This window comes from Hemitrygon akajei, chromosome 9 (genome assembly GCF_048418815.1).
Source record: "Hemitrygon akajei chromosome 9, sHemAka1.3, whole genome shotgun sequence".
NCBI classification, from domain to species: domain Eukaryota; kingdom Metazoa; phylum Chordata; class Chondrichthyes; order Myliobatiformes; family Dasyatidae; genus Hemitrygon; species Hemitrygon akajei.
In genome coordinates, this window is record NC_133132.1 from 175,960,168 (window position 1) to 175,974,702 (window position 14,535).

The following is a 14,535-nucleotide window of genomic DNA, read 5'->3' on the forward strand; positions in this document are numbered from 1 at the left end:
TTGGAAATCATTCCAACATGCTTCATATAGATCAATAAACTGGTGAAAACTTGGGTATTAGCAAACTATTCTTTATAAAGCAAAATTATGAAAATGGTATAGTTTATTGCAACAGGCCTTAGTAACATTCTGATGTATTATCATGGCTTAACAATCTTGTAACAAGGACCTAAGATAAATAAATTTATACATGAATAGCCATTGTAATAGATAAGTATTTCAAAGTTTTTAAATCATAAAATCTATTTTTAAAGAATATGTATATTTTTCCAGGTTCTGCTGTAAACTCATATGTATGTTTTTGTCTATACATTGAGCTCTGCAATGTTTCTTTGTTGCAAGTGTTCTCTTTGTATGTCTTTTATGTCCTTGAAAAGTTGTCAGTGTGATTGCCTGCTCAGCCTGATTGATAATCTCCCTGTTGCTGGATCCGGGGATCCCTTGAAATTAATGCCAATGGATGAGGAAGTAAAATCCCCTCCATGGAGATTTCTCGACCTTTGTGAACTAGTTTCTTTGAAGTTACCAACGATTCTTGGCTTTACAAATAACTGGAAAATCAATACCAATATAGATCATAGAACATGCAGCACAACGTGCTAGAGGAATTCAGCAGGTCAGGCAGCATCTAGGATAGGAATAAAGAGTTAATATTTCGGCCAAGGCCCTTCATCAGAACGTAGACCACACTATAAAAGAGTACAGCATGGGGACAGACCCTTCAGTGCACAATGTTGCGTCAAGCCAATTAAATTAGTGATCAAATAGCTAACTAAACTAATCCCTTCTGTCTACACAATGTCTATATCCTTACATTTTCTTCACATTCTTCAGTATATCTAAACATCTCGTAAAAGTCCCTGAGGCATCTGGCTCTGCCACCATTCCATCTCCTTTGAAATTACATCTATGCTTTCATACTCTTGGAAACCTCTTACAGATCTTCCCTCAGCCCCTGCTGCCCCAGAGAAAACAACCCATAGGCTTTAGTAATCACGATATTGGAAACAACAAACACAGAGTGCTGGAGGAACTCAGCAGGTCAGGCAGCATCTGCAGAAATACCGATAAACAGTCAAGACCCTTCATCAGGACTGGAAAGGAAGGGGAAAGATGCCAGAATAAAAAGTTGGGGAGGGGAAGGAGGACAAGCTAGAAGGTGATAGGTGAAGCCAGGTGGATGGGAAAGGTAAAGGACTGAAGAAGAAGGAATCTGATATAACAGGGGAGTGGACCATAGAGAAAGGGAAGGTGGGGGATCCCAGAGGGAGGTAATAGGCAGGAGAGGAGAAAATGTAAGAGGCCAGAGCAGTGAATAAGAGAAGAGGGAAGGGGAATATTTGAAATCTTTGATTGTTATAATATTCCAATATTTTTCCCGGTAGTTGACTGGATTTAGCTTAGACTAATGAAATAAAAGTCATTTCCCTTTGCTGGGCTTTGCCCATTGTGAAGATGTGTAACATAGTTTGAGCCAAGTTCCTAATATGGGAATGAAGCTGGTGAGGATTTGGAATTAATTGTCACAAAATTGCAATTTACAGCATTGAACCATAGAGCTATGATGTTAGGCCTGCACAGGCAGGCACCTCCCAGACCCACCCAGCTAACAGGAGTAACCTTAGGTTCATTTCCAACTCTTCACCTGCAGCCAGTTTAAACCCAGCTTTCATCCACAGCCCTTGTTCACCTATTGAACCAGCCAGCCTCAACCAGTTGCTCCTAGCCTTCGGTTACCTTGTTTTCTCTGGGCCCTCTGGTTCCCAGCCACAGTCCAAAGATGTTCCAGTTGGAGGCTAGTTGTTCATTGTAAATAGTCCTGTGATCAGTTTAGTAAGACAGCAGCATGTTCGAACTCAGTGGCCAACTTTTCTTTTTAACATAAGAACATAAGAGATGGGTGACCTGCTCGTCGTTCGGAGCAGCCGGCTGGGGCAGAGAAGGAGCCGATGAATGAGTCAGAGAAGGAAAAGACAGTGCTGGGGTCGCAGAAGGAGATGCCAGTGAGCCGGCCAGGAGAAGTAGAAGCCAGTGGGCTGGCTGGAGAGGGTTCAGAGGAGCTGATCAGCATGCAGACCATGTTGCTGCCTGGTAATCGAAGACATTGGAATTGGTGCTTGAGAACAGTGAGCAGTTTAACTGTGAGTGATTGTCCTGGACATTTCTCTTGAGATTCCAAGTCCTGTTGGAAATTGATAATGTAAGATGCCATGGGCCTGCTTTATTTGTTTGGTGATGAGACAGCAGTGTGGCCTCCATTGTAGTGAGGACTAGGCCTCAAGCTGCAGTCCAGGTGAGAAAAAGCTGGAGGCAGTGTTGTGTGGAGTCTGCTCTCACTTTGGGGCTGGCCTTTCTTATCAGTGCTGCCCTCCAGTGTCCAATCAGTGGAATGACTGGCTGGATCGCTTGGAGCTGTACCATGAACTTGCATGGACTTGGACTGCACGTGTGCTTTTGTGCATAACAATTTTTTTTCTCTCTCTCTTGCTAATTTAAATACCTGATAAGGATCTGAAAACTTATGCCAAACACTGGCAGGAAGATCCCACTTGCTTCAAAAAGGCAACAGTTATGCCAGTGCCTAAGAAGAATAATGTGAGCTGCCTTAATGACTATCGCCCAGTAGCACTCACATCAACAGTAATGAAATGTTTTGACAGGTTGGTTGGTCAGGACTAGACTGAACTCCTGCCTCAGCAAGGACCTGGACCCATTGCAATTTGCCTATCGTCACAATAGAACAACGGCAGATGCAATCTCAGTGCCTCTCCACACAGCTTTAGACCACCTGGACAATACACAAACACCTATGCCAGGACTCTGATCATTGACTATAGCTCAGCATTTAGTACCATCATTCCCACAATCCTGATTGAAAAGTTGCAGAACCTGGACCTCTGTACCTCCCTCTGCAATTGGATCCTCGACTTCCTAACCAGAAGACCACAATCTGTGCGGATTGGTGATAACATCTCCTCCTCGCTGATGATCAACACTGGCGCACCTCAGGGGTGTGTGCTTAGTGCACTGTTCTACTCTCTGTATACACCCAAGACTGTGTGGCTAGGCATAGCTCAAATACCATCTGTAAATTTGCTAACAATACAACCATTGTTGGTAGAATCTCAGGTGGTGACGACCAGGCATACAGGAATGAGATATATTAACTAGTGGAGTGGTGTCACAGCAACAACCTGGCACTCAGCATCAGTAAGACGAAAGAGCTGATTGTGGACTTCAGGAAGAGTAAGACGAAGGGACACATACCAATCCTCACAGAGGAATTAGAAATGGAGATAGTGAGCATTTTCAAGTTCCTGCATGTCAAGATCTCTGAGGATCTAACCTGGTCCCAACATATCGATGTACCATGGAGAGCATTCTGACAGGCTGCATCACTGTCTGGTATGGGAGGGTGGGGGGAGGGGGGCTACTGCACAGGACCGAAAGAAGCTGCAGAGGGTTGTAAATTTATTCAGCTCCATCTTGGGTAGTAGCCTACAAAGTACCCAGGACAACTTCAAGGAGTGGTGCCTCAGAAAGGCAGTTCCATTATTAAGGATCTCCAGCACCTAAAGCACGTCCTTTTCTCACTGTTACCATCAGGTAAGAGATACATCTTCGTTGCTGCTGCAGTTGTGAGTTCCGGATCTCTGCTGAGAAGAAAAGGCCCCCAGTCCTCAGGGTCGCGTTGCCGGTGGCCATTGACGGGGGCGTTGTCGTGTGCTTGGCAGAGGATGGTGCTCGGAGAAGCTGTGCCAGAGGGGATGGTCAGAGGCTCGGAGGTTCGAAGGACTTGGAGTCCACTGCAGTTGGAGCGCTTTCATTGTGTGCTGCGTCTGTGAGGCTGAGTCCGACGCTGTGGAAGTCCATAGCTGGGGTATTCCCTTCTGCTGCCTGCGTGGGATGGTGAGTCTATCGGGACCCTGAGGACTTGTGGAAGCTGTGTGGTGGTTTATTTCGAATTTATAGTCTTTTAACATCTTTGGACTACTTTTACTGTACCCATGGTCTTTTTTTTAATCAATTACGGTATTGTCTGCACTGTTGTAACTATGTGTTGACTATAACTATATGCAAATATGTGGCTTTGTGTTGGTCTTGTAGCTTTAGTTTTTGGTTTGTTGGGTGGTAGAGTTTGTCTCCTGACTTGGTGTGCCTGGGTAGTCTTGTTTTGTTTGGTGGGTTTGGAGCTCCTTTCCAGGAAACGCACTAAGATGGTAGCGCGATACATGCTGACACATGCTGGTGATAATAAACTTGCTTCTGATTCTGTTATGTACTTTGGCTCCAGAGGGAACTGTCTCCTTTGACCGTCTCATGTATGGTTTGAATTATTTGATTTGATAAATCAGGATTTGCAGGCAGTACGGCTTGAAGGGTCAGAAGTACCTATTCCACCCTGTATCTCTGAATAATAAAGAAACAAAGTTATAAAATGTGAAAACACAAAATGCTGGCAGAACTCAGCAGGACAGACAGCATCTATGGGAGGAGGTAGTGACGACGGAAGTACCTATTCCACCCTGTATCTCTGAATAATAAAGAAACAAAGTTATAAAATGTGAACACACAAAATGCTGGCAGAACTCAGCAGGCCAGGCAGCATCTATGGGAGGAGGTAGTGACGACGTTTCGGGCCAAAACCCTACATCAGGAGTGAAGTAACATGGGATGGTCGAGGGGGAATAAGAAGTGGGGGGAGGGATGAAGTAGAGAGCTGGGAAGTGATAGGCTGGAGGGAAATGGACTGGGGGAAGGTGGAGAATTATGGGAAATAAAAGAGAAAGAAAGGTAGGGCTGGGGGGAGATTATAGTGAGGGGGGGGGGGGGGGAGAGAGAGAAAGAGAACCAGACTAAAATTATAGATAGGGATGGGGTAAGGGTGGGGCAGGGGAATCAACAGAGGTTGATAAAATGTGACATGGGTTCAAGGTGCAGAATACTTGTGTCTTAATCCCAGCTGGCTGGTCTGTTAAAGTTAACATGTCATTTGTACATCAGTGTTTTTTGTACCACCTCTGTCAGCTACAAAAGGTGCAATGCCTGAGGAAGGTCAGTAGTCTACTCCTCTATTTGTATTTCATTTTGAAACTCTATCTTCTTTAACATTACAACATGGCAAATGTATTGAAAATGTGACTCTGACCAGATGTCTCACCATCAAATGACAACCAACTACGTAGCATAATAATGCAGCAAAGAAAGAAATATTTTCTAAACACAAGAGATTCTGCAGATCAGCAGGCTGGGCAACATCTGTGGAAAAAAGAACAGTCGATGATACGGGCCGAGACATCGACTACTTTTCTTCATAGATGCTGCCTGGCCTGCTGACTTCCTCCAGTATTTTGTGTGTGTTGCTTGGATTTCCAGCATCTGCAGATTTTCACTTATTTGAGATTCTGCAGATGTTGGAAATCCAGAGCAATGCTCTCAAAATGCTGGAGGAACTCGGCAGGTTAGGCAGCATCTATGGAAAGGAATAAACAGCCAGTGTTTCTTGCCTTCATCAGGGCTAGAAACGAAGAGAGAAGTTGACTGACAGAAAACAAAATATTATTTTTTGTCCCTCTCCCATCAGGAAGGAGGCTACATAGTATTCACACCAAGACATCAGACTCAAAAACACTTACTTTCCCCAAGCAGAAAGGCTGATCAATATCTCCGCCCACTAACTCACCTTCCACACCCACAATCATCACTACTTTATCATTAACACAAGAGATTTTGCAGATGCTGGAAATCCAGGGAGAAAACACAAAATGCTGGAGGAACTCAGCAGGTCAGGAAACATCTGTGGAAATGGATAAACTGTCAACATTTCAGAAAGGAATCTGATAAGAGAGGAGAGTGTATGATAAGCGATTGGGAAGGAGGAGGGGACCCAGGGGGAGGTGAGAAGAGGTAAAAGGTCAGAGTTGGGAATAGAGGAAGTGGGGGGGGGGGTTAATTTTACTTTATCATTTCCTGTCAGTCACCTTTTGTACAGACACTCCTATGCCGAGCGTCACTTTGTGGATACACAATCAATCTATGCACATAAACTATCTTTTGTGTCCGTAGAAACAATTACTTCGTTCTTTACACTTCTGTACTGGAAATGACATTAAACAGCCTTGAATCTTGAATCTTTAGCATTAGAGTGGCAAAATGTATTGAAAATGTGACTCTGACTAAATGTCACAACAAAATACAACCAACCATTTAGCATAATAATGGCAAGGGAAACAATATTTTCGTTCTCTAAGGTTTATTCTTTCTCTCCTTGTTCCAATTCTTTTAACTTCTAAGATGCTTTAGGAACTGATGGGAGATGTCGCCGTTGTTGGGGAGGTAGGGGGAGGGGTGGGTGCAGATAAGTTTCTCTTTCATTCCATGGTGTCTCATTAGCTTGCAAATGCCACAGTCCTGTGAGACTGTCTGGTGTCAGAAAACAGACCCACAATTTGTCTCCTTTTGTTTCGTCTTCCTGCCTCTCTCCACTCTCAACTCTCCATGAAGTTGGTTTAATTCTGTAGGATTGGATCTCACAATGCAGAGTCCACCTACGTTTGTGGGCTCTGTAACTGAGCTCAGGCAACATTGCAAACCCTCCCACACCCTTGTTCTGTTACATTACAATCACAATGAAGGTTCATTAAAAATTCAGCAGCACTTTGTGTTTCCTAGAGCATAGGGGACTGGCGTGGAAAGAACACAGAGCAGCAGGTCTCTTGTATTACACAATCCATCTTCACAGTGGCATATTTAAATAGTTGCTTCACTTTTTAAATGAGGATTTGCAACTTTCTTTCTAAGTAGCATGGATCATTATAAATAATTTTATGATTATTAAAAGTTGATTTAATTATGGAAATTATGAACACTAGACCATTTTAAAATGTCATTGCTAATAAAACGGTACCTTTATGTACCTCCTGTACCTAATAATAAAGTGTTGGCTGAGTATGTGTTTGTGGTCTTCTGCTGCTGTAGCCCATCCACTTCAAGTTTCGATATGTTGTGCATTCAGAGATGCTCTTCTGCACACTAATGCAGATACTTGAGTCACTGTCGCCCTCCTGTCCTTTTGAACCAATCTGGCTATTCTCCTTTGACACCTCTTATTAACAAGGCATTTTTGCCCACAGAACTGTCTCACTGGATATTTTTTGATTTTCGCACCATTACAACCCTGAGCCAATAGGCTGGTCCTGGACTTATTTCCACTTAGAATAATTTACTTATTATTATTTAATTTTTTATGGTTTTATATTGCTATATTTCTACACTATTCTTGGTTGGTGCGACTGTAACGAAACCCAATCTCCCTCGGGAAAAATAAAGTATGTCTGTCTGTCTGTCTGTCTATTCTCTGTAACTCTAAAGACTGTTGTACAGCTGTACCTAATAAAGTGACCAGTGAGTGTATGTAACTACATGACATGCAACAATAAAACAACTTTCAACAATTATAAAGGATAAAAAAAATTTGATAGGTACTTGATTAGTAAGAGTGTGAAAGATTATGTGGAGAAGACAGGAGAATGGGGTTGAGAGAAAAATAGATCAGCCATGATGAAATGGCAGAGCAGACTCGATGGGCCAAATGGTTTAATTCTGCTCATGGTCTAATAAAGTTAGAAGTTAAAGTATGGACATGGAATAAAATGTACATTAATAGCAGCATGTATTTACAGTGTAAACAGCATTATAAACAGTGGTTTAAAGTGCTTACAGAGCAGTGCAGTGACAGGGGTAATAGACAGAGGGGGTGTGGGGGGCTGACTAGAATGGTTGATCAGATTAACTGCCTGGGGAAGAAACTTTTAAGATGGTGTGGAGCTTTTGTTTAATAGCCCTATAGCACTTTCCAGAAGAGAGCCTCTGGAAAAGGAAATTTGCAAAGTGCATAGTTTCTGCAATGTTTACTGATATATGTGTTTAAAAAAAACCAGGTGATTCAGTCCTCTTGTATGTGAAATTCAATGTTAACAGTTTGACAATGAGTTGTAACACCATCATTAAAGACCCCCTTCACCCAGGACATGCCTGCTTCTCATTGCTGACATCAAGGAGGGGGCACAGGACCCTGAAGACACATGCTCATTGTTTCAGGAACAGTTTTTTCCCCTCCAACATCAAATTTCTGAATGGACAATGAACCCATGGATACTACCTCACTATTTTTTCTTCTTCCCTTCTTTTTGCAATACGACAAGGGGTGATTGATAAGTTTGTGGCCTAAGGTAGAAGGAGTCCATTTTAGAAAACTTAGCACATTTGTTTTTCAACATAGTCCCCTCCTACATTTACACACTTAGTCCAGTGGTCGTGGAACATACGGATCTTAGACCTCCAGAAAGTATTCACAGCAGGGCCTAAGGTAGAAGGAGATGAGTTATTAATTTCAAACTTTCTGCATAATCGCTCAAAGAGCTGAACTGCATGTGCATGTAACGAGAGCTGTATAACCCATCACACACACACACCCTGTGGAATACCACTCATCACCAGCAGCCAGAAAAGGCTCCCTTTATTCCCACTCTTTGCCTCCTGCCAATCAGCCTCTGCTTTATCCAGCTAGAATCTTTCCTGTAATACCATGGCCTTACAGCTTGTTAAGTAGCCTCATGTATGGCAGATTTTTAGCCTTCTGAAAATCCAAGCACACACCATCAACTGATTCTCTGTTGTCTATCCTGCTTGTTACTTCTTCAAAGAATTCCAACAGCTTTGTCAGGCAAGAATTTCCCTGAGGAAAGCATGCTGACTCTGGCCTATTTAATCATGAAAGCCTATCTCATCATTAATAATATACTCTAACATCTTCGTAACCTCTGAGTTCAGACTAATTGGTCTACAGTTTCTTCCTTCTGTCTCTCTCCCTTCTTGAAGAGTGGAGTGATATTTTCAATTTTCCAGTCTTCCAGAATCATTCCAGAATAGAGAGCAAGATTATGTATTTGTTGACATGCCAAATTGCTTCAAACTCCTAATAAAGTATAGCTGCTGTCTTGCCTTCTTTATGACTACATCAATGTGTTGGGACCAGGTTAGTTCCTCAGAGATCTTGACACCCAGGAACTTGAAACTGCTCACTCTGTCCACTTCCAATCCCACTATGAGGATTGGTATGTGTTCCTTCATCTTACCCTTCCTGAAGTCCACAATCAGCTCTTTTGTCTTACTGATGTTAGAACCATAAAACCATAGAACACTACAGCACAGAAAACAGTCCATTCGGCCCTTCTAGTCTGTGCTGTAACTTTATTCCGCTAGTGCCATTGACCTGCACCCAGCCCATAAACCTCCAGACTTCTCCCATCCATGTCTCTATCCAATTTGTTCTTAAAACTTAAGAGTGAGCCCACATTTACCACGTCAGATGGCAGCTCGTTCCACACTCCCACCACTCTCTTGAGTGAAGAAGTTCCCCCTAATGTTCCCCCTAAACCTTTCCCCTTTCACCCTAAAGCCATATCCTCTCGTATTTATGTCTCATAATCTAAGTGGAAAGAGCCTACTCTCATTTACTCTGTCTATACCCCTCATAATTTTGTAAGCCACTATCAACTCCCCCCTCATTCTTCTACGCTCCAAGGATTAAAGTTCTAACCTGTTCAATCTGTCCCTGTAACTCAACTTCTGAAGACCTGGTGTACTGGAGAGTTTAACATCGGTAGCTGAGCGAAGGGCGCTGAGTAGGCTACGGTCAATTATGGAAAACTCTGAACATCCTCTACATAGCACCATCCAGAGACAGAGAAGCAGTTTCAGCGACAGGTTACTATCGATGCAATGCTCCTCAGACAGGATGAAGAGGTAAATACTCCCCAATGCCATTAGGCTTTACAATTCAACCACCAGGACTTAAGAACTTTTTAAAAGCTATTATTAATGCTTTTTGAGATAGTGATTTAGATGCATATCATATTTTTTACTGAGTTAAGTATTGTATGTAATTAGTTTTGCTACAACAAGTGTATGGGACATTGGAAAAAAGTTGAATTTCCCCATGGGGATGAATAAAGTATCTATCTATCTATCTTTCATAGTCCAGGAAATTAGAGACCAGTGAGTCTTACTTCAGTTGTTGGTAAGTTGATGGAGAAGATCTTGAGAGGCAGGAATTATGAACATTTGGAGAGGTATATTATGAATAGGAGTAGTCAGCATGGCTTTGTCAAGGGCAGGTTGTACCTTATGAGCCCGATTGAATTTTTTGAGGATGTGACTAAACACATTGATGAAGGAAGAGCAGTAGATGTAGTGTATATGTATTTCAACAAGGCATTTGATAAGGTACCCCATACAAGGCTTATTGAAAAAGTAAGGAGGCATGGGATCCAAGGGGACATTGCTTTGTGGGTCTAGAACTGGCTTGCTCACAGAAGGCAAAGAGTGGTTGTAGACAGGTCGTATTCTGCATGGAGGTCGGTCACCAGTGGTGTGCCTCAGGGATCTGTTCTGGGATCATTACTCTTCGTGATATTTATAAATGACCTGGATGAGGAAGTGGAGGGAGGGGTTAGTAAGTTTTCTGATGACACAAAGGTTGGAGGTGTTGTGGATAGTGTGGAGGGCTGTCAGAGATTACAGCAATAGGATACAAAACTGGGCTGAGAAGTGGCAGATGGAGTTCAACCCAGATAAGCGTGAAGTGGTTCATTTTGGTAGGTCAAATATGATGGCAGAATATAGTATTAATGGTAAGACTCTTGGCAGTGTGGAGGATCAGAGGGATCTTGGGGTCCAAGTCCATAGGATGCTCAAAGCAGCTGCGCAGGTTGACTCTGTGGTTAAGAAGACGTATGGTGCATTGGCCTTCATCAATCGTGGAATTGAATTTAGGAGCCAAGCAGTAATGTTGCAGCTATATAGGACCCTGGTCAGACCCCACTTGGAGTACTGTGCTCAGTTCTGGTCGCCTCATCACAGGAAGGAAGTGGAAGACGTAGAAAGGGTGCAGAGGAGATTTACAAGGATGTTGCCTGGATTGGGGAGCATGACTTAAGTGAATAGTTTGAGTGAACTTGGCCTTTTCTCCTTGGAGCGAAGGAGGATGAGAGGTGATCTGATAGAGGTGTACAAGATGATGAGAGACATTGATCATGTGGATAGTCAGAGGCTTTTTCCCAGGGCTGAAATGGTTGCCATAAGAGGACACAGGTTTAAGGTGCTGGGGAATAGGTACAGAGGAGATGTCAGGGGTAAGTTTTTTACTCAGAGAGTGGTGAGTGCGTGGAATGGGCTGCTAGCAACAGTGGTGGAGGTGGATACGATAGGGTCTTTTAAGAGGCTTTTAGATAGGTACATGGAGCTTAGTAAAATAGAGAGCTATAGGTAAGCCTAGTAATTTCTGAGGTAGGGACACGTTCAGCACAACTTTGTGGGCCGAAGGGCCTGTATTGTGCTGTAAGTGTTCTATGTTTCTATGCAACATCTTAGTAAAACATTGATTGCCAGGTTGTTGCTGCAGCACCATTTACTTGTGCCTTAAGCTTTCTAATCAATCCTGGTTCATTTCATAACACCTAATCCAGAATAGCTGATCCCCTAGTAGGCTCAACTGTAAGCTGTTCTGAAAAGCCATCTTGTAGGCAGCCTAGAAATACCCCTTCCTGTAATCTAGCACCAACCTGATTTTCCCCTCTACCTTCATATTGAAGTCCACCATGACTAGGGTAACATTGCCCTTTTGGCACACATTTTCTGTATTCTTTTTCAATTTGTAGGCCACATCCTTACTATTGATAGGGAGTCTGTATATAACTTCCATCAGAGTCCTTTTACCCTTGCAGTTCCTTAGCTCTATACAGAATGATTCAACACCTTCCTACCCATTTTTAATCCTTTGATTTAATTATTTTTACCAACAGAACACTGCCGCCCCTCTGCCTTCCTGCCTGTCCTTTCCTTACAATGTGTGTCCTTGGGCATTAAACTCCCAGCTATAACACGATCATAAACCATTAGACATAGGAGCAGGATTAGGCCATTCAGCCCATCGAGTCTGCTCCACCATTTCCTCATGGCTGATCCCGGATCCCACTCAACCCCTTACACCTGCCTTCTCGCCATATCCTTTGATGCCCTGACCAGGAAATGATCAACTTCTGCTTTAAATATACCCACGGACTTGGCCTCCATGGCAGAGCATTCCACAGATTCACTTCTCACTGGCTAAAAAAATTCCTCCTCAGGAAAGGTCACCCACAATTTTGAGGCTGTGTTCTCTAGTTTTCAATACCCCCACCAGAGGAAACATCTTCTGCATATCCACCCTGTCTCGTCCTTTCACCATTTGGTAAGTTTCAATGAGATCCCCATGCATTCCTCTAAATTCTAGTGAGTACAGGCCCAAAGCTGCCAAACACTCATATGTTAACCCCTTCATTCCTGGAATCATCCTCGTGAACCTTCTCTGGATTCTCTCGAATGACAGCACATCCTCTCTGAGATATGGGGCCCAAAAGTGTTGACAATATTATTAGTGCTGTCTGACTTGTGTCTTTTAAAGGCTCAGCATTATCTCCTTGCTTTTATATGCTATTCCCCTTGAAATAAATACCAACATTGTATTTTCCTTCTTTACCACTGCCTCACTCTGTAAATTAACCTTCTGGGAGTCTTGTCCCGAGTCCTAAATCCATCTGCACCTCCGCTGTTTGAATCTTCTCCCCATTTAGATAATAGTCCACACTATTGTTCCTTTTACCAAAATACCTTATCATATATTTCCCAACACTATAGTCCATTTGCCATTTATTTGCCCATTATTCCAATTTTTCTATAATACAGATGTACAAATCCCACTACAATTGTATTTCTCCCTCAGGATACCCCCACCACATTCACCCTATTTCTTCCTCCACCTATCTTCATACCATCCACAAACTTTGCCACAAAACCATCAATTCCATTATCTAAATCATTGACTGTTCACTGTGCTTTCAAGCATTCAGGCTTGAAGTGAAACGGCCAAGAGTGAAAATGAAACCATTTCACTACTTCAGCAAGGTAGGAACTACAAAGAATTCGAAGGTGTCAGCAATCAGCTTGAATGTTACAATGTAAATGAAAATTTGGAAGGTGTACTAGTCGATAGCATTGGATGAAGGCAGTCTATTATCTACACTAGGTGTTTACACTGATCTTGTTCATTTACAGTCCAGAAAAACTTGACTCGGATGAATTCCTCTGTCCATAAATATTAAGAACTAATATAGTTTTATAGTGTGCAGTGGTATTGGTAGTGCCCTAACTTGTTCTGTACTGTATAAATAAATAAACATATTATATATATATATAATATGGAGTCATACAACCGCACAACACAGAAATGAGGCACTCAGCCCATCTTGTCTTTTGTCTTTAGTGAACCATGAATATATTCACTTAACAGTGCCAGAAATGAGCCAGTAATTACATGCAAAATCTCACCCACCCATCTCATGGGCTGCTTGGCCCTCTACCATAAGGTCAGGGATGGCAGATGGAGTTTAATGCTGATAAGTGTAAGGAGCTACATTTTGGTAGGAATAATCAAAATAGGACATGCATGGTAAATGGTAGGGCATTGAAGAATGCAGTAGAACAGAGTGATCTAGGAATAATGGTGCATAGTTCCCTGAAGGTGGAATCTCATGTGGATAGGGTGGTGACGAAAGCTTTTGGTATGCTGGCCTTTATAAATCAGAGCATTGAGTATAGGAGTTGGGATGTAATGTGAAAATTGTACAAGGCATTGCTAAGGCTGAATTTGGAGTGTTGTGTACAGTTCTGGTCGCCAAATTATAGGAAAGATGTCAACAAAATAGAGAGAGTACAGAGAAGATTTATGTTACCTAGGTTTCAGCACCTAAGTTACAGGGAAAGATTGAACAAGTTAGGTCTTTATTCTTTGGAGCATAGAAGGTTGAGGGGGGACTTGATAGAGGTATTTAAAATTATGAGGGGGATAGATAGAGTTGACGTGGATAGGCTTTTTCCATTGAGAGTAGGGGAGATTCAAACAAGAGGACATGAGTTGAGAGCTAGGGGGCAAAAGTTTAAGGGTAGCATGAGGGGGAATTTCTTCACTCAGACAGTGGTAGCTGTGTGGAATGAGCTTCCAGTAGAAGTGGTAGAGGCAAGTTCGGTATTGTTATCTAAAGTAAAATTGGTTAGGTATATGGACAGGAAAGGAATGGAGGGTTATGGGCTGAGTGCGGGTCAGTGGGACTAGGTGAGAGTAAGCATTGGGCATGGACTAGAAGGGCCAAGATGGCCTGTTTCCATGCTGTAATTGTTATATATGGTTATATGACCATGTAGCATCCAGCCTCATAGTTATGATAGTCATGGCACATTGGGAAGATGAGGTTGGAACTGGATCTCAAGAGAGTGAGTTTGTTGAATGCCTACATGATGGCTTTTCAGAACAGTTTGTCATTGAACCTACCAGGGGACCAGCTACACCGGATTGGGTCTTATGTAATGAAATGGAGGAGATTAGGGAGCTTAAGGTAAAGGAACCCTTAGGCGACATTGATCACAATCTGAGTTCAA

At 42.6% G+C, this 14,535-nt stretch overlaps 1 protein-coding gene across 1 annotated transcript in view; it reads left to right on the plus strand.

The window, feature by feature from the left end:
* The window catches only part of LOC140733768 (PC3-like endoprotease variant B), a 2,072,848-nt gene that overhangs the window by 1,903,326 nt on the left and 154,987 nt on the right, over positions 1–14,535 (plus strand). The gene's annotated exons all lie outside the window — the stretch shown is intronic.